Source organism: Pongo abelii, chromosome 7 (genome assembly GCF_028885655.2).
Source record: "Pongo abelii isolate AG06213 chromosome 7, NHGRI_mPonAbe1-v2.0_pri, whole genome shotgun sequence".
In the NCBI taxonomy this organism is placed as follows: domain Eukaryota; kingdom Metazoa; phylum Chordata; class Mammalia; order Primates; family Hominidae; genus Pongo; species Pongo abelii.
Genome location: NC_071992.2, coordinates 70,141,765 through 70,162,055, shown reverse-complemented (window position 1 = coordinate 70,162,055; position 20,291 = coordinate 70,141,765). Strand labels below are relative to the sequence as shown.

At 45.9% G+C, this 20,291-nt stretch overlaps 1 protein-coding gene and 1 pseudogene across 1 annotated transcript in view; one reads left to right on the top strand and one right to left on the bottom strand.

Annotated features, from left to right (window-relative positions):
* XKR4 (XK related 4) overlaps positions 1 to 20,291 on the bottom strand; it is a 412,195-nt gene that overhangs the window by 52,336 nt on the left and 339,568 nt on the right. The gene's annotated exons all lie outside the window — the stretch shown is intronic.
* On the top strand, positions 12,890 to 18,617 carry LOC100445585 (myotubularin-related protein 5-like; annotated as a pseudogene).

The following is a 20,291-nucleotide window of genomic DNA, read 5'->3' as shown; positions in this document are numbered from 1 at the left end:
ACAGTGCAAAAATATGTTAAAGCATATTAAAGAAACCATAAATGCTAATAGATCTGACTATGAAAGTTAAAAATTTTTACCTGGCATAAGTCTCTGTAACCCAGTTTTTAAGACACCGAAAGAAAATACTATAGAACCATAAATAGTCAATATTCTGAATATTCAACATGAGGTTATTAAAAAACAAGTAACAGAGAATTACCCTTAGAGAAAAACAACCACATAAAAGGATTGGTAATTTGCAAAAGAAAAGCAAAACTTGCCAAAGGCCATAATAATCTTACTATTAATCAAAGAATTCAATACTTGTTCTCTCACTGTCACAATCTTTGCCCAGTGGTCCCAAGCCAACAATATTTGCCTGCCTTTGGCAAAGATTAAGCATAATGATAATACCCAGTGTTGGGGAAATTAGCACTTTACCAGTGGAGTATAAATGTTCTTCAGAAAATCTGGCAATTTAAATAATAAATCTTAATAAATTTGCAAATTCTTTGTGGGAGGGCGATTTCTAAGATGGCCCCCAGTCCCCACCGTCGCCAACTCCCAACTCAGTACACACACATGTGCAATCCACTCCCCTTGAGTGAAGGAGAGACTGTGGATATGAAGGGATAGCACTCCTGTGATTGTGTTACAAAATATGGCAAAGGTTAAGAGATTTTGCAAATGTAATGAAGATGCCTAATCAGTTGACTTTGAGTTAACCAAAAGGAAGATTATCCTCAGTGGGCCTGGTCTAACCAAATGAGCTCTTTAAAAAAGAGTCTGGAGGCAAGTGACAGGAAGCAGGAACAGATGCTGTCCTATTGGCCTTGGAGACACACATTGTCCTATTGTGGAGATGGCTACATGGCAGAGAATGGCAACTGAACTCTAGGAGCTGACAGTTCTACAACCACAGGGACCTGCATTCTGCCAGCCACAGGGAGCTTGGGAAGGACCCTGTGCCCAGATGAGATTGCAGTGTTGGCTGACACCTTGAATGCAGCCTTGTGAGACACAGAGTGGAAAACCCAGCCAAGCCCTGACTAGGTCCCTGACCCATAGAAACTGTGAGGTCACAAACGTGTTGTTTTAAGCTGCTGAGTCTGTGGTAATTTGTTTTGCAGAAATCAAAACTAATAAATTTTTTAATCAAATAACTTAGCCCAATCTTGAGAATTTATCCTGAGGTCTTAATCAGATATCCAAACAAAAAATAAATGTATAAGGATGTTTATTTTAGAATCATTTACTGATAAAAGACTAGAAACAACCTAAAACTCCAATCATGGTGGATTGATTCAACACATTCTGGTACATCATGTATTACATGGAAAGATTTAAACCAAAGTGGTAACTGATGATATGCATAGTAAGATGGTAAAGAAATGTGTTTTTCCATGCTTTCATTATTATTATTATTATTATACTTTAAGTTTTAGGGTACATGTGCACAACGTGCAGGTTTGTTACATATGTATACATGTGCCATGCTGGTGTGTTGCACCCGTTAAATTGTCATTTAGCATTAGGTATACCACCAAATGCTATCTCTCCCACCTCCCCCACCCCACAACAGTCCCCGGTGTGTGATGTTCTCCTTCCTTTGTCCATGTGTTCTCATTGTTCAGTTCCCACCTGTGAGTGAGAACATGCGGTGTTTGGTTTTTTGTCCTTGAGATAGTTTACTGAGAATGATGGTTTCCAGCTTCATCCGTGTCCCTACAAAGGACATGAACTCATCATTTTTTATGGCTGCATAGTATTCCATGGTGTATATGTGCCACATTTTCTTAATCCGGTCTATCATTGTTGGACTTTTGGGTTGGTTCCAAGTCTTTGCTATTGTGAATAGTGCTGCAATAAACATACGTGTGCACGTGTCTTTATAGCAGCATGATTTATAATCCTTTGGGTATATACCCAGTAATGGGATGGCTGAGTCAAATGGTATTTCTAGTCCTAGATCCCTGAGGAATCGCCACACTGACTTCCACAGTGGTTGAACTGGTTTACAGTCCCACCAACAGTGTAAAAGTGTTCCTATTTCTCCACATCCTCTCCAGCACCTGTTGTTTCCTGACTTTTTAATGATTGCCATTCTAACTGGTGTGAGATGATATCTCATTGTGGTTTTGATTTGCATTTCTCTGATGGCCAGTGATGATGAGCATTTTTTCATGCGTCTTTTGGCTGCATAAATGTCTTCTTTTGAGAAATGTCTGTTCATATCCTTTGCCCACTTTTTGATGGGGTTGTTTGTTTTTTTCTTGTAAATTTGTTTGAGTTCATTGTAGATTCTGGATATTAGCCCTTTGTCAGATGAGTAGGTTGCAAAAATTTTCTCCCATTTTGTAGGTTGCCTGTTCACTCTGATGGTGGTTTCTTTTGCTGTGCAGAAGCTCTTGAGTTTAATTAGATCCCATTTGTCAATTTTGGCTTTTGTTGCCATTGCTTTTGGTGTTTTAGACATGAAGTCCTTGCCCACGCCTATGTCCTGAATGGTATTGCCTAGGTTTTCTTGTAGGGTTTTTATGGTTTTAGGTCTAACATGTAAGTCTTTAATCCATCTTGAATTAATTTTTGTATAAGGTATAAGGAAGGGATCCAGTGTCAGCTTTCTCCATACGGCTAGCCAGTTTTCCCAGCACCATTTATTAAATAGGGAATCCTTTCCCCATTGCTTGTTTTTCTCAGGTTTGTCAAAGATCAGATAGTTGTAGATATGTGGCATTATTTCTGAGGGCTCTGTTCTGTTCCATTGGTCTATATCTCTGTTTTGGTACCGGTACCATGCTGTTTTGGTTCTGTAACCTTGTAGTATAGTTTGAAGTCAGGTAGCGTGATGCCTCCAGCTTTGTTCTTTTGGCTTAGGATTGACTTGGCAATGCGGGCTCTTTTTTGGTTCCATATGAACTTGAAAGTAGTTTTTTCCAATTCTGTGAAGAAAGTCATTGGTAGCTTGATGGGGATGGCATTGAATCTATAAATTACCTTTGGAAGTATGGCCATTTTCACGATATTGATTCTTTCTACCCATGAGCATGGAATGTTCTTCCATTTGTTTGTATCCTCTTTTATTTCATTGAGCAGTGGTTTGTAGTTCTCCTTGAGGAGGTCCTTTACATCCCTTATAAGTTGGATTCCTAGGTATTTTATCCTCTTTGAAGTAATTGTGAATGGGAGTTCATTCGTGATTTGGCTCTCTGTTTGTCTATTATTGGTGTATAAGAATGCTTGTGATTTTTGCACATTGATTTTGTGTCCTGAGAGTTTGCTGAAGTTGCTTATCAGCTTATGGAGATTTTGGGCTGAGATGATGGGGTTTTCTAGATATACAATCATGTCATCTGCAAACATGGACAATTTGACTTCCTCTTTTCCTAATTGAATGCCCCTTATTTCCTTCTCCTGCCTGATTGCCCTGGCCAGAACTTCCAACACTATGTTGAATAGGAGTGGTGAGAGAGGGCATCCCTGTCTTGTGCCAGTTTTCAAAGGGAATGCTTCCAGTTTTTGTCCATTCAGTATGATATTGGCTGTGGGTTTGTCATGAATAGCTCTTATTATTTTGAGATGTGTCCCATCAATACCTAATTTATTGAGAGTTTTTAGCATGAAGGCTGTTGAATTTTGTCAAAGGCCTTTTCTGCATCTATTGAGATAATCATGTGGTTTTTGTCTCTGGTTCTGTTTATATGCTGGATTACTTTATTGATTTGCATATGTTGAACCAGCCTTGCATCCCAGGGATGAAGCCCACTTGATAATGGTGGATAAGCTTTTAGATGTGTTGCTGGATTTGGTTTGCCAGTATTTTATTGAGGATTTTTGCATCAATGTTCATCAAGGATATTGGTCTAAAATTCTCTTTTTTTGTTGTGTCTCTGCCCGGCTTTGGTATCAGGATGATGCTGGCCTCATAAAATGAGTTAGGGAGGATTCCCTCTTTTTCTATTGATTGGAATAGTTTCAGAAGGAATGGTACCAGCTCCTCCTTGTACGTCTGGTAGAATTTGGCTGTGAATCCATCTGGTCCTGGACTTTTTTTGGTTGGTAAGCTATTAATTATTGCCTCAATTTCAGAGCCTGTTATTGGTCTATTCAGAGATTCAACTTCTTCCTGGTTTAGTCTTGGGAGAGTGTATGTGTCAAGGAATTTATCCATTCTTCTAGATTTTCTAGTTTATTTGTGTAGAGGTGTTTATAGTATTCTCTGATGGTAGTTTGTATTTCTGTGGGATCAGTGATGATATACCCTTTGTCATTTTTTATTGTGTCTATTTGATTCTTCTCTCTTTTCTTCTTTATTAGTCTTGCTAGTGGTCTATCAATTTTGTTGATCCTTTCAAAAAACCAGCTCCTGGATTCATTGATTTTTTGAAGGGGTTTTTGTGTCTCTATTTCCTTCAATTCTGCTCTGATCTTAGTTATTTCTTGCCTTCTGCTAGCTTTTGAATGTGCTTGCTCTTGCTTCTCTAGTTCTTTTAATTGTGATGTTAGGGTGTCAATTTTAGATCTTTCCTGCTTTCTCTTATGGGCATATAGTGCTATAAATTTCCCTCTACTGCTTTGAATGTGTCCCAGAGATTCTGGTATGTTGTGTCTTTGTTCTCATTGGTTTCAAAGAACATCTTTATTTCTGCCTTCATTTCGTTATGTACCCAGTAGTCATTCAGGAGCAGGTTATTCAGTGTCCATATAGTTGAGTGGTTTTGAGTGAGTTTCTTAATCCTGAGTTCTAATTTGATTGCACTGTGGTCTGAGAGACAGTTTGTTATAATTTCTATTGTTTTACATTTGCTGAGGAGTGCTTTACTTCCAACTATGTGGTCAATTTTGGAATAGGTGTGGTGTGGTGCTGAAAAGAATGTATATTCTGTTGATTTGGGGTGGAGAGTTCTGTAGATGTCTATTAGATCCGCTTGGTGCAGAGCTGAATTCAATTCCTGGATATCCTTGTTAACCTTCTGTCTCGTTGATCTGTCTAATGTTGACAGTGGGGTGTTAAAGTCTCCCATTATTATTGTGTGGGAGTCTAAGTCTCTTTGTAGCTCACTCAGGACTTGCTTTATGAATCTGGGTGCTCCTGTTTTGGGTGCATATATATTTAGGACAGTTAGTTCTTCTTGTTGAATTGATCCCTTTACCATTATGTAATGGCCTTCTTTGTCTCTTTTGATCTTTGTTGGTTTAAAGTCTGTTTTATCAGAGACTAGGATTGCAACCCCTGCCTTTTTTTGTTTTCCATTTGCTTGGTAGATCTTCCTCCATCCCTTTATTTTGAGCCTATGTGTGTCTCTGCACATGGGATGGGTTTCCTGAATACAGCACACTGATGAGTCTTTACTCTTTATCCAATTTGCCAGTTTGTGCCTTTTAATTGGAGCATTTAGCCCATTTATGTTTAAGGTTAGTATTGTTATGTGTGAATTTGATCATGTCATTATGATGTTAGCTGGTTATTTTGCTCGTTAGTTGATGCAGTTTCTTCCTAGCCTTGATGGCCTTTACAATTTGGCACGTTTTTGCAGTGGCTGGTACCGGTTGTTCCTTTCCATGTTTAGTGCTTCCTTCAGGAGCTCTTTTAAGGCAGGCCTGGTGGTGACAAAATCTCTCAGCATTTGCTTGTCTGTAAAGTATCTTATTTCTCCTTCACTTATGAAGCTTAGTTTGGCTGGATATGAAATTCTGGGTTGAAAATTCTTTTCTTTAAGAATGTTGAATATTGGCCCCCACTCTCTTCTGGCTTGTAGAGTTTCTGCTGAGAGATCAGCTGTTAGTCTGATGGGCTTCCCTTTGTGGGTAACCCGACCTTTCTCTCTGGCTGCCCTGAACATTTTTTCCTTCATTTCAACTTTGGTGAATCTGACAATTATGTGTCTTGGAGTTGCTCTTCTCGAGGAGTATCTTCGTGGTGTTCTCTGTATTTCCTGAATTTGAATATTGGTGTGCCTTGCTAGATTGGGGAAGTTCTCCTGGATAATATCCTGCAGAGTGTTTTTCAACTTGGTTCCATTCTCCCCGTCACTTTCAGGTACACCAATTAGATGTAGATTTGGTCTTTTCACATAGTCCCATATTTCTTGGAGGCTTTGTTCATTTCTTTTTATTCTTTTTTCTCTAAACTTCTCTTCACGCTTCATTTGATTCATTTCATCTTCCATCGCTCATACCCTTTCTTCCAGTTGATCGCATCAGTTACTGAGGCTTGTGCATTTGTCACATAGTTCTCATGCCTTGGTTCTCAGCTCCATCAGGTCCTTTAAGGACTTCTCTGCATTGGTTATTCTAGTTATCCATTCGTCTAATTTTTTTTCAAAGTTTTCAACTTCTTTGCCATTGGTTCACTGCCTCCTTTAGCTCAGAGTAGTTTGATGTTCTGAAGCCTTCCTCTCTCAACTTGTCAAAGTCATTCTCTGTCCAGCTTTGTTCCATTGCTGGTGAGGAGCTGTGTTCCTTTGGAGGATGAGAAGCGCTCTGATTTTTAGAGTTTCTGGTTTTTCTGCTCTGTTTTTTCCCCATCTTAGTGGTTTTATCTACCTTTGGTCTTTGATGATGGTGACGTACAGATGGATTTTTGGTGTGGATGTCCTTTCTGTTTGTTAGTTTTCCTTCTAACAGTCAGGACCCTCAGCTGCATGTCTGTTGGAGTTTACTGGAGGTCCACTGCAGACCCTGTTTGCCTGGGTATCAGCAGTGGTGGCTACAGAACAGCAGATATTGGTGAACTGCAAATGCTGCTGCCTGATCGTTCCTCTGGAAGTTTTGTCTCAGAGGAGTACCCGACCGTGTGAGGTGTCAGTCTGCCCCTACTGGGGGGTGCCTCCCAGTTAGGCTACTTGGGGGTCAGGGACCCACTTGAGGAGGCAGTCTGCCTGTTCTCAGATCTCAAGCTGCGTGTTGGGAGAACCACTACTCTCTTCAAAGCAGTCAGACAGGGACATTTAAGTCTGCAGAGGTTATTGCTGTCTTTTGTTTGTGTGTGCCCTGCTCCCAGAGGTAGAGCCTAGAGAGGCAGGCAGGCCTCCTTGAGCCGTGGTGGGCTCCACCCAGTTCGAGCTTCCCGGCCACTTTGTTTACCTACTCAAGCCTGAGCAATGGCGGACGCCCCTCCCCCAGCCCCGCTGCTGCCTTGCAGTTTGATCTCAGACTGCTGCGCTAGCAATGAGCAAGGATCCGTGGGCGTAGGACCCTTCGAGCCGGGCGTAGGACCCTTCTAGCCATGTGTGGGATATAATCTCCTGGTGTGCCGTTTGATAAGCCCATTGGAAAAGCGCAGTATTAGGGTGGGAGTGACCCGATTTTCCAGGTGCCGTCTGTCACCCCTTTCTTTGACTAGGAAAGGGAATTCCTTGACCCCTTGCACTTCCCGGGTGAGGTGATGCCTCGCCCTGCTTTGGCTCATGCATGGTGTGCTGCACCCACTGTCCTGCACCCACTGTCCTGCACTCCCTAGTGAGATGAACCCAGTACTTCACTTGGAAATGCAGAAATCACCTGTCTTCAGTGTCGCTCACGCTGGGGGCTGTAGGCTGGAGCTGTTCCTATTCGGCCATCTTGGCTCCACCCTCCCATACTTTTTGTTTTTATTTTCTTTGATGAATATCTATTGGTTTCTAAAACAGCCTTATTGATGCATAATTTAAAGCCATAATATTCACTTATTTTAAGCATATGGTTCAATGATTTTGAGCAAATTTATTCAGTGGCACAACGAATGTCATAATCCGATTTGAGAATACTCTCTCACTCCAAAATCCCTCATGCCTGTTTGCAGTCAATTCTCACTCCCATCCCGCTTCTGATAGCCACTGATCTGCTTTCTATTACTGTGGTTTTGCCTTTTTTATTATTTAGAATTTTAGAATTGGAATAATACAATAGGTTGTCTTTGAGTGTGGTTTCTTTTATTTGCCAGATTTTTGAGGTTCATTTTATTGTTGTATCTATCAGTTGTTATTCTTTTGTATTGCTGAATAGTATCCAACTGTATAAATATACTAAACTTTGTTTATGCATTCACCAGTTGATAGACATTTGGCTTTTTTTTCAGGGTTTGGCTATTATGAATAATTCTGCTAGAAATATTTGTGGACAAAACTGAGTGTGGACATATTTCATTTCTCTTGAGAAGTTACCTGGGAATGGAATTACTGGGTCATACATTAATATTATTAATATTTAACTTAAAAAAACCCCATCAAACTGTTTTCTAAAGTGACTGTACCATTTTACTTCATCACTAGCAATGGATAAGAGTTCTAGTTTCTTCACATTCAGGCCAACACCTGGTATTGTCAATCTTTTTTATTACAGTCATTATAGTGGGTGTGCACTTTTAATTTACATTCCCCTAATTACTAAAAGATGTTTAGTATCTTTTCATGAGCTTGTGAGAAATTTCTGGGTATGTGTTTTTGTTTTTTTTTGGGGGGGGGGGAAATGTCTGTTCAAACCTTTTATCTATTTTTATTGAATTGTTTGTTATATTATTGAGTTGTAAGAGTTATTGATATATTCTGGACACAAGTCCTTTATTAGATATGTTATTTTCAAATATCTTATTTCAGTATATGGTTTTCTTTATTTTTCTAAAGTTGGCATTTGAAAAGCAGATTTTTAAAATTTTTGTGAAGTTCAATTTCCAATTATATTATTTAATGAGTCACACTTTTGGTATCCAATCAAATAAAATTTTGCCTAAATTAAGGCCAGAAAGATTTTCTTCTATGTTTTATTCTAAAGTTTTATAGTTTTAGCTCTTACATTTAAGTCTATGTTCTATTTTGGAGTAGTTTTTATGTTTAATATAAGCCAAGGGTTTATGATCATTTTTTTGTCATGAATATTCAATTGTTTTAGCATCATTTGTTGAAATCACTCTCCTTTTCCTTTGAATTGTCTTGGCCTCTTTGTCAAAACTCAATTGACCATAAAGGTAAGAGTTTATTCCTGGACTATATATTCTGTTCCTTTGATTTATTTATCTGTCTTTATTACTGCATTATCAATATACTCTTGATTACTATAGCTTTATGGTTAGTATCAAAATTAGTCAGTGTGATATGAACAGGAGGTACTAGGTAGAAAAGGGTGGGGTCCTTAGTGAGGGCTCCCCCTCAAGCCTAGACCTGTGACCCAAAGTGAGAACGTGCATTTCTGTTTTCCTCCTTGAATGTTGCCTTTTCCAAAACCACCCTGGCCTGCCGTGCTCCCCATCCTGCACCCAGGCTCCACTGGCAGAGGGGCAAAGCAGTGCAGCAGAGGAGAGAAGAGAAGAGAAGCAGCAGCTTGATGTCAGTGAGAAGCAGCTTGACTTCAGAGGGGCAGCTTGACGGTAGGACTTCAGAGAAGAGTTTGTCTGGGGACATTCCTGGCTGAACTCCAGGAGAAGACCACCTTCCCACTCCATTCCCTTTCCAACTCCCCATCCCACTGAGAGCCACTTTCATTGGCAATAAAATCTTTTGCATTTACCATCTTCAATTCATTCATGAAACCTGATTCCTCCTGGATCCTGGGCAAGGTCCCAGGTGTGGGTGCAAAAGGCTGTCACACTGACCCTCCACTGAGCTGTCTAATACTTAAGCCATCCATGGATAGCAAAACTAAAAGGGCACACTGTAACTCCAGGGGTCATGGGCAACTCCTAGACACTACCACGGGACCACATGGAGTTCTGCTCCTGCTGGTTGCCCAGAAGCACTCTTCCTAGCCTCTGCACCCACTTACCTGCAGGCTTCCCCTCCCATGAGGGGTTGAGACCTGTGGGCTGAGTAAACAAGCCAACCCCTTCACAAGTCTCATGAAGGGGTCAAGGGAACTATCTCATTTCAAATATACATTCACCAAATTTGTATTTCTTATTCAAAACTATTTAGGCTATTCTAAGTATTTTGCATTGCCAAATAAATTTTTTTGGATTGGCTTGTCCATGTCTATGAAAAAGTGCTCCTGGAATTTTCGTATGGATTGAGTTTCAGCTATAGATCAATCTGGGGAGAACTGTATACTAACAATAATATTTTTCAATCAATGAGCATGGTACATCTCCTTTCATTTAGATCTTTAAATTTCTCACAGTAATGTTTTATGGTTTTTTTTGTGTGTAGCTCTACCTCAGGTTAATGCTAACATAATTCCAGTAAAATACAGCAACTTTAATATAATTGCATTTCTTTCCTCTTTTTTGAGTTATTACTGTCATAAATAAATACACACACATATCCATAAACCTAACTGTGTGTGTATGTATAACATACTTAACAATAAAGTTTTACAATAATTGTTTAAAATGTCTATTTTCAAAAGGAAAGTAAGTGGAAAAGAGGGTCTTTCAATCTACCTACATTTTACCAGTGCCAGTGCTCTTCATTTCTCCTCATGAATTTTGGTTTCTGTCTGGGAATGTTTTATTAAGCCTAAGGTGCTGGGAATATTTTATTAAGCCTAAAATTCTTCCTTTAGTGCTGCTTCTAGGTCAAATCTTCTAGTACTGCATTTTCTCAGTTTTTGTTTACTTGGAAATGTGTTTATTTTGCTTTTATTTTTTAGGAAATAGTTTTGATGGACACAGAATTCTTGGATGACAGTTAAAAATATTTAGCACAACCGGGCACAGTGGCTCATGCCTGTAATCCCAGCACTTTAGGAGGCCAAGGTGGGTGGATCACGAGGTCAGGAGATCGAGACCATCCTGCCTAACACGGTGAAACCCCATTTCTACTAAAAATACAAAAAATTAGCCGGGAGTGGTGGTGGGCGCCTGTAGTCCCAGCTACTCAGGAGGCTGAGGCAGGAGAATGGCATGAACCTGCGAGGTGGAACTTGCAGTGAGTGGAGATCATGCCACTGCACTCCAGCCTGGGTGACATAGCAAGACAGTCTCAAAAAAAAAAAAAAAAGAAAAAGAAAAAAATTCACACTTGAATATGTCATTTTACTGCTTCCTGGTCTTCACTGTTTATAATGATAAGTCAGCTATTAATCATATTTTTTTCCATATCTGATGAGTCATTTTTTCTCTTACTTTTTTCAAGATTTTCTCTTTATATTTCTATTTCAGTCATTGATTATGTTGTATCTAGGTGTGAATTCTGATATGCTTATCCTATTTGGGGTTTGTGGAGCTTTTAATATTTGTAGACAGCCTTTCATCAAATTTTGGAGGATTTTAGCTATTATTTTTTCACATAAATGATTTTCCCCTTCCCTTCTCTTTTTACTTCTGGGACCCTTATTTCACATATGTTGGTAGGCTCAACATTGCCCCACATGCCTCTGATGCTACGTTTATTCAAAAAAAATTGTCTGTACTTTTCAGATTGAGATATTTCTACTGAACTATATTTCAGTTTACTGTTTCTTTCGCCCCTCATCTCAAATTTGCTGTTGATATAACAAGCAAAATCTTCATATTGAAAATACTTTTCAACTCTGGAATTTCTATTTGGTTCTTTTTCACTTCTAATATTTGGGTTCTATTTCTCTGTAAAGATTATTTATTGAATCATAGTCATCATGCGTTTCGTTAATTATTTGTTTGCCAAATACATCATCTAGGTCTACTCTGAGTCAATTTCTTTTTTTCTTTTGCTTTCTTTCTTTCTTCTTTTTTTTTTTTTCAAGACAGAGTTTCGCTCTTGTTGCCCAGGCTGGAGTACAATGGCGCAACCTCAGCTCACCACAACCTCCGCCTCCTGGGTTCAAGTGATTCTCCTGTCTCAGCCTCTCCAGTAGCTGGGGTGACAGGTGCACGCCACCACGCCCGGCTAATTTTGTATTTTTAGTAGAGACAGGGTTTCTCCATGTTGGTCAGGCTGGTCTCGAAATCCCTACCTCAGGTGATCCGCCCGCCTTGGCCTTCCAAAGTGCTGGGATTACAGGTGTGAGCCACCATGCCCGGCCGCTACTCTGAGTCAATCTCTATTGATTACTTTTTTTCCTGAGTATGGATCACACTTTCCTAATTATTTGCATGCTTAGTAACTGTTTTGCCCTAAAATGGAAATTTTAGATAATATGTTATGGCAACTCTGAATTCTGATTAATTTTTCTGAGGATGTTGTTGATTAAGTAATTTCCATAGATTTAAACTGTATAACCTTTCTTCCCCATGACATGTAGCCATTGAGGTTGTCCCTTTGTCTGCATAACTTAGAGATCAGTCAAGATTTGGCCAGATTTTTCTCAAGCACCTTGAACCCATAAAGCTCCTACCTCCTGATGACTGATCTTTGTGTGGGTCAGGAAGCACATTCAGAGTTCTCCCATTCTCAAGTCTGCCATGGCCTTACTTTCCCGCCTGGCTTTCTTGAGTCTCACCTGCACAAATGCATTGGTTATCTGCAGGCCAGAAATCTGTGGAGATCTTATCTAATCTTACTATGGATGTATCATATCCAGGATCTCGCTATTCAATTTCTTATTGGTCTACCACTTGTAACTGTGATTGTAATCTTGAGCTGGAAAAGCTACAAGTCTTCTTTCTTTTTTTGTTTCCTACCGAGTTTGCCATTTTTAGCGAACAAGGCTATAGTATTTTGACCTATTTCGCAGTTGAGTCAGCCTCCTCTAGCACCAAAGTTTATGAATTCCATGTTGAAGTTCAGGTCGGTAAAATTACTGTTCTTACTGACTGAGGGGGAGGAAGGATGGAGGTAGTCTTTGCCAAGAGGGCCACAGATTCCTGCTGCCTTTACCTGAAGCTCTATAACATTTTCAAGAATAGCCAGGCGGGCCGGGCTGGCTGAGAAGATGGTGTCTGGAGCCCGGGCCGCCGCCGCAGCCGCCGCGGAGCGAACCCGGGGTGTCCGGGGTGCGCGGTCCAGGGCCAGGCCCGGGCCATGAGCGCGCAGCCCTCGAGCCCCTGAGTCTCGGAGCCCGCCCAGCCTCCCTCCCCATGGCGCGGATCACAGACTACTTCCTGCTGGTGGGGTTCAGGCCGCACCCGCGCGGGAGTGGGAAAAGTCAGGGCCAGATTCTGTAGTCATTCCCGGAGAAGAAGTGGGAGGCCAACCCATTTCCCCAGCAGTTTTGCCAGTCCAGCGGGTGGCAGCTGTGTCCCGAGAAGAATCCACCGACCTTCTTTGTTGCTGTCCTCACCGACATCAACTCCGAGCCCCACTACTGTGCTGCTTGAACTTCTGGGAGCAGGAAACGACGCGCGCTAAGGATGCCACAGAGAGGGAGGAAGAGGAGGATGAGGGAGGCCAGACGCACCTGTCGCCCACAGCGCCTGCCCCATCTGCCCAGATGTTTGCCCCAAAGACGCTGGTACCTGTGTCGCGACTTGACCATGCGGAGGTGTTCAGGAACAGCCTCGGCCTCATCTATGCCATCCACGTGGAGGGCCTGAATGTGTTCCCAGGGAACGTAATTGGGAACCTGCTGACGTGCACCGTGCCCCTGGCTGGGGGCTAGCAGAGGACGATTTCTTTGGGGGCTGGTGACCGGCAGGTCATCCAGACTCCACTGGCCGACTCCCTGCCCATCAGCAGCTGCAGCGTGGCCCTGCTCTTCTGCCAGCTGGGCATCACCAACGTGTTGTCTTTGTTCTGTGCCGCCCTCATGGAGCACGAGATTCTCTTCCTCTCCCGGAGCTACCAGCAGTTCGCCGATGCCTGCAGGGGCCTCCTGGCATTGCTGTTTCCTCTCAGATACAGCTTCGCCTATGTGACCATCCTGCCAGCCCAGCTGCTGGAGGTCCTCAGCACACCCACGCCCTGCATCATCGGGGTCAACGCAGCCTTCCAGGCACAGACACAGGAGCTGCTAGATGTGATTGTTACTGATCTGGATGGAGGGAGGTGACCATCCCTGAGTGTGTGCACATTCCGCCCTTGCTAGAGCCACTGCAGAGTCAGACGCACAGTGTTCTAAGCATGGTCCTGGACCTGGAGCTGGAGTTGGTTGACCTCGCTTTCCCTCCACCCACGACGTCCCCCTCCTCCCTGAAGATGCAGGACAAAGAGCTGCGCGCCATTTTCCTGCGGCTCTTTGATCAGCTGCTGCAGGGCTATCTCTGGTGCCTGCACGTTGTGCACATTCACTAGGAGCCTGTCATCCGCTTCCATAAGGCAGCCTTCCTGGGCCAGCGTGGGCTGGTGGAGGACGATTTCCTGATGAAGGTGCTGGAGGGCATGGCCTTTGCTCTCTTTGTGTTGGAACATGGGGTCCCGTACCGACCCACGGACCTGTTTGATGAGCTGGTGGCCCACGAGGTGGCACAGAGGCGGGCGGATGAGAACCACCCCCAACGTGTCCTGCATCACATCCAAGAACTAGCAGAGCAGCTCTACAAGAACGAGAACCTGTACTCAGACTTGGCGATGCACAAGGTGCAGAGGCCGGGTGACAGCAGCCACCTGAGATGGGCCCCCCGACCCTTCCCCTGGCTGCATGAGGGCGCCGTGCAGTGGATCGTGGACTAGGCTGAGGCCAAGATGCAAGATGCACCCCTAGCCGTGAAGGCTGTGAGGAGGACCACAGGGCCCTCAGGGCCCCGCATGACTGCCATACTGGAGGGGTGCAGCGGGCTGCAGGTCAACAGCCCAGGACAGCTGGAGGACGTGGGCAACTGCATCTCCCACGTGTTTGAGGGGAAGATGCTTGAGGCCAAGAAGCTGCTCCCAGCCGTGCTGAGGGCCCTGAAGGGGTGAGCTGCCCGCCACTGCCTCACCCAGGAACTGTACCTGCATGTGCAACAGAACTGGGTGATCCTGGACCACCAGCAGTTTGACTTTGTCATCAGTATGATGAACTGCTGCCTGCAGGACTGCACTTCTCTGGACAAGCATGGCATCTCGGCTGCTCTGCTGCCTCTGGTCACAGCCTTACTGGAAGCTGAGCCCGGGGGTGAGGTAGTTCTCTTACAGCTGTGTGCAGGAGCAGGTGGTGTGGAGCATGCCACAATTCTGGGAGGCCATGTTCTACTGGGACATGCAGACTCATATTTGGGCCCTTTACCTGGAGCCCACCGAGGACCAGGCCCCAGCCCAGGAGGTTGGGGAGGCACCTTCCCAGGAGGATGAAAGAGTGCTCTGCCCTAGACGTGGCTTCTGAGCAGCAGTGCCTGTGGCCATCCCTGAGTGGTGAGAAGCAGCAGGAGCTGATGCAGAAGGAGGAGAGCACAGTGTTCAGCCAGGCCATCCACTATGCCAACTGCGTGAGCTACCTCCTGCTGCCCCTGGACAGCAGCAAGAGCCACCTGCTTCAGGAGTGCCCAGGCTGGGTGACCTGGAGAGCGCCAGCAACAGCCTGGTCCCCAACAGCATGGCTGGCAGTGTGGCTGAGAGCTATGACACAGGGAGTGGCTTTGAGGACAGAGAGACCTGCAATGTAGCTGGGGCTGTGGTCCGCTTCATCAACCGCTTTGTGGACAAGGTCTGCACAGAGAGTGGGGTCACCAGTGACCACCTCAAGGGGCTGCATGTCATGGTGCCAGACATCGTCCAGATGCACATTGAGACCCTGGAGGCCGTGCAGCGGGAGAACCGGAGGCTGATGCCCATCCAGAAACCCAAGCTATTGAGGCTGCTGCTGCTATCTGGTGAGGAATGTGTGCTGGACGGCCTGCACGTCTACCTGCCACCGGATGGGCGTGAGGAGGGTGCAGGGGCGGGCAGCGCGGGGTGGCCAGCACTGCTCCCAGCTGAGGGCGCTGTCTTCCTCATTACGTACCGGGTCATCTTCATGGGGATGCTCACAGACCCCCTGGTGGGGGAGAAGGTGGTGTTCCGCTCCTTCCAGGTGGCCGTGCTGACCAAGGAGAAATGCATCAGCATCCAGACCCCTGTGGATCAGCTATCGCAGGAAGGGCTGCAGCTGCACTCCTGCACATTCCAGCTGCTGAAAATGGCCTTTGATGAGGAGGTGGGGTCTGACAATGCCGAGCTCTTCCGCAAGCAGCTGCATAAGCTGCGGTACACGCCGGATGTCAGGGCCACCTTCTCCTTCACCCTGGGCTCTACGTACACACCCGGCTGGCCACCCCGAGTCACCAAGAACAAGGGTCCTTCCCTCAGAACCCTGTCCTGGAACCTGGTTAAGAAGGTCAAGAAGACCACTGGGCGGCAGCATGTCACTGGCAAGAAGTACAACCCCCCCTCAGCTAGGAGCACTGGGGCCAGCCGCCCCCTGAAGACCAGGAGGACGAGATCTCAGTGTCAGAGGAGCTGGAGCCCAGCACGCTGACCCCGTCCTCAGCCTTGAAGCCCTCGGACCGCATGACTATGAGCAGCCTTCTGGTGGAAAGGGCTTGCTGCCGCGACTACCAGTGCCCTGGCCTGGGCACCCTGAGCAGCCGCCTGAGCTGGGCCAAGTCTGAATCCTTCCGCATTTCTTCGGTCAACCTCATGTATGCCATCTACCGCAGGTTCCCGGGGCTGCTGATCGTGTCCTAGAGTGTCCAGGACAACGACCTGCGGCGCGTGTCCCACTGCTACCGCCAGAACCGCTTCACCGTTGTCTGCTGGCGCAGCCGGCGGTCCAAGGCAGTACTGCTGCGTTCTGGGGGCCTGTACGGCATAGGTGTCGTCGGACTCTTTAAGGTCCAGAACACACCTTCTCCAGGCCAGTTCCAGGCAGACTCGAGTAGCCTGGAGCAGGAGAAATACCTGCAGGCTGTGGTCAGCTCCATGCCCCGCTACTCCAGTTCGTCCGGACGCAACACACTTAGCGGCTTCTCCTCAGCCCACATGGGCAGTCACATTCGCAGCCCCAGAGCCAGGGTCACCACTCTGTCCAACCCCATGGTGGCGGCATCCAGACTGACTGCACCCCGAGGTAAGTGGGGGCAGTGTCTGGACTTGTGGGCGCAGCAGTGGGCTTGGTGCCAATGTGAGCTCCCAGCTAGCTGGCAGAGAGGCGCTGGCCCCACCCCAGGCCAAAGGGTGCCCCCGCCCCCTGACCCGGGCTTCCTGTGGCCACAGCGAGCAGCCCTCTACATCCTCGGGGACAAAGGCCAGCTCAAGAATGTGCGGCCGGACCCTCTGCAGCAGTGAGAGCTGGTGCCCATTAAGGTATTCCAGGCGCGGCAGGTGAAGGCTAGCTTCAAGAAGCTGCTGAAGGCATGTTTCCCGGGCTGCCCCACTGCTGAGCCCAGCCTAGCCTCGTTCCTGCACTTGCTGGAGGACTCGGAGTGGCTGATTCAGATCCACAAGCTGCTGCAGGTGTCGGTGCTGGGAGGGGGGAGCTCCTGGACTCAAGTTCCTCCGTGCTGATGGGCCTGGAGGACGGCTGGGATATCACCACCCAGGTGGTATCCTTGGTGCAGCTGTTCTCAGACCCCTTCTACTGCACGCTGGAGGGGTTCTATCTGCTGGTGGAGAAGGAGTGGCTGTCCTTCAGTCATCGCTTCAGCCACCGGGGAGCCCACATTCTGGCTGGACAGAGCAGTGGCTTCACACCATCTTCCTGTAGTTCCTGGACTGCCTACACCAGGTCCACCTGCAGTTCCCCGTGGAGTTTGAGTTCAGCCAGCTCTACCTCAAGTTCCTCGGCTACCACCACGTGTCCCGCTGTTTCCAGACCTTCCTGCTGGACTCTGACTATGAGCACATTGAGCTGGGGCTGCTGTACGAGGAGAAGGGGCAGCGCAGGAGCCAGCTGCCTTGCAGGTCTCTGTGTGGACCTGATGAGCAAGAGGACAGCCATGTTCCACAACTACATGAATGCACCCGAGGATACTGAGGTCCTGTGGCCCTACAGCAACGTGTCCAACCTGAAAGTGTAGGACTTCTGCACTGAGGAGATGCTGGCCGAGGGCCCTCCCTGTTACCGGGAACTGGCTCAGGGGCCCCCTGAGCCCCAGAGGAAGAACAGTTTGACGGAGGCCCTCCCCAAAGCAGATGCTGTGTGGTGTGGCCCTGCTACCACAGCTGCCCCCGAGCCCAGCCTGACGCCATCTCACGCTTGCAGAGGCTGAAGACAGAGCTGGGCCGACCTGCTAAGCGCTGGAAAGACACCTGAGACCGGGTGAAGGCTGCACAGCACCTTGAAGCCCGGCCAGATGGACGTGGCACCCCTAGCTCCCTCCTAGTGTCCACCGCACCTCACCACCGCTGCTAGCTGGGTGTGTACCTGCAGGAGGAACCCGTGGGCTCCACCTTGAGCCTCAGCCTGGAGAGTGACCAGAGTAGTGGCTCGACCGCATCTGGCTCCCGCCAGGCTGCCCGCCACAGCAACAGCACCCTGTGTAGCCAGTTCCAGACAGCTGAGAGTGAGAACAGGTCCTACCAGGGCACTCTGTACAAGAAAGGGGCCTTCCTTCATGAAGCCTTGGAAGGCCCGCTGGTTCATGTTAGACAAGACCAAGCACCAGCTAAGCTCTTACGACCACCGTGTGGACACTGATTGCAAGGGTGTCATTGACCTGGTGGAAGTGGAGGCTGTGGCACCTGGCATGCCCACCATGGGCGCCCCTAAGAACGTGGATGAGAAGGCCTTCTTTGACGTGAAGACAACGCGTCACGTTTACGACTTTTGTGCCCAGGACGTGCCCTCAGCCCAGCAGTGGGTGGACCGGATCCAGAGCTGCCTGTGGGACGCCTGAGCCTCCCGGCCTTGCCTGGCTGCTCTGCTGCCAGTCGTTACCGACCACTAGGGGTGGGCAGGGCCGCCCTGGCCATGTTTACGGGCCCCGGCCCGGCCCTCGGCAGTATTGAGGCCCCGAGCCCCCAGCACGTGTGTACAGCCCTAGTCCCTGCCTCGCCCCGCCCGGCCAGCCCTAACTTATTTTGGCGTCACAGCTGAGCACCGTGTGGGGAGGTGGCTAACGTACAGCCTGCAATGGGCCTGTAAATAGTTCAGCCAGCTGGCCGCAGGCGAATTGTTTCTAGAACCAGAGTCTATATAAAGAGAGAACGAATGCAAAATAAAATAAATAAATAAATAAATAAATCAAGAAAAAATATCTCAATTTGTTATCACCTTTGGTCAATTTTCGACAATTTTGTCCAACTTTATATGTTTTTTTTTAACCTGAGAGGATTTGCTAATCTCTTAATACCACTATGACTAAAAGTTCAAGTCATTTACTATTTATATAATAAGTCATAACATTGGATTTTAGGGCTACTGGAAGAGTTCAATGCAAAACGCTCTTTTAGATATGTAAGGCCTCAATCACATAGCTACAGGGAGTTGCTTATCTTTCCACTAACACTCTGTATTTTTCTTTATTCGTAGTAATTTTCTTTATTTGTATACATGGCTGTCTTGACTGGTTCACCACGGTTCTTTACGAAGCTAGGAATAGACATAATGCACAAAATGTGGTTTCTAGCTTCATCCCTGTTCTATGAAGCAAAGCTTCAGCCAACCAGGTTGACGACTGCATTTTAGTTGATTATTGTTATGTAGGGCATGTGGGAGATCTTTAGTGGGAGAGATAAATAGTGGGCAGGAAACCAGAAAACCAAGGATTATAATAATCTTACTAAAGAGTAGAAACCCACTAAGAGAAAAACAAATAAAATGTGCTAGTTAGAAAACTCCACCTGCAGCCTCTTCCCCAAACCACATTTTCCTCACTGATTAGAACCATCTCACTTATGAGCTAGACATTACGCAGATGTGCAGATTTTGGCTTAATTAATCAAAATCCAGTAGCATGAGTTTGCCTGGATTCATTTTGATTGCAAAAATCCCTTCAATCAGTGACTTATAAAAGAAATGTTCAGATTTTCAAGACTAAGCTTTGTTTTTCATAAAGTGTTTTTCATTTCATTGATTGGTACTTGTGCACACCGCATCTTGTTCTCTGGCTAGAAGTCCAGGTGTATGGGAAGAAGAGCGCTTTATTGAGTCACTCTTTTCCAGAGCAGTGACTATTTTATATGAATAAAATGAAGTTTAATAAATTGTCAGGCTTATGAATAGAAACTTATAAAGCATAGAAGAGGAAATCGATTCCTGGCAACCTAAAAATATACCAAAGAAAGAAAGAAACTGCAAAATTGTACAAGCTTGGCTGTTCCCACTTTTGCTGTTCTTTTTAGCAAACTTGACAGGCAGTTTGCTTGCCAGCAAGCTTTGTAAGTAGGGCTGACTCAATCTCAGGAGTGAGGGTGGGGGCTCAGTGTCATTCACTCGCCAACTGACATCATATCAAAGTATTTGACAGACACAATTTACTGTGAGAGGTTAATGTTACCTTCCTTTAAAACGAATAGTTTAATAAACCAAGCATCAAAACTGACTTAAAGAAGTCTCAAATTCCCCAGTCTCAGACTCTTAATTCTTCAGCTAGAAAGAAAAGGAATTTATGGGCTGTCCCTTAAAATTCTACAGGTTAGAAAATA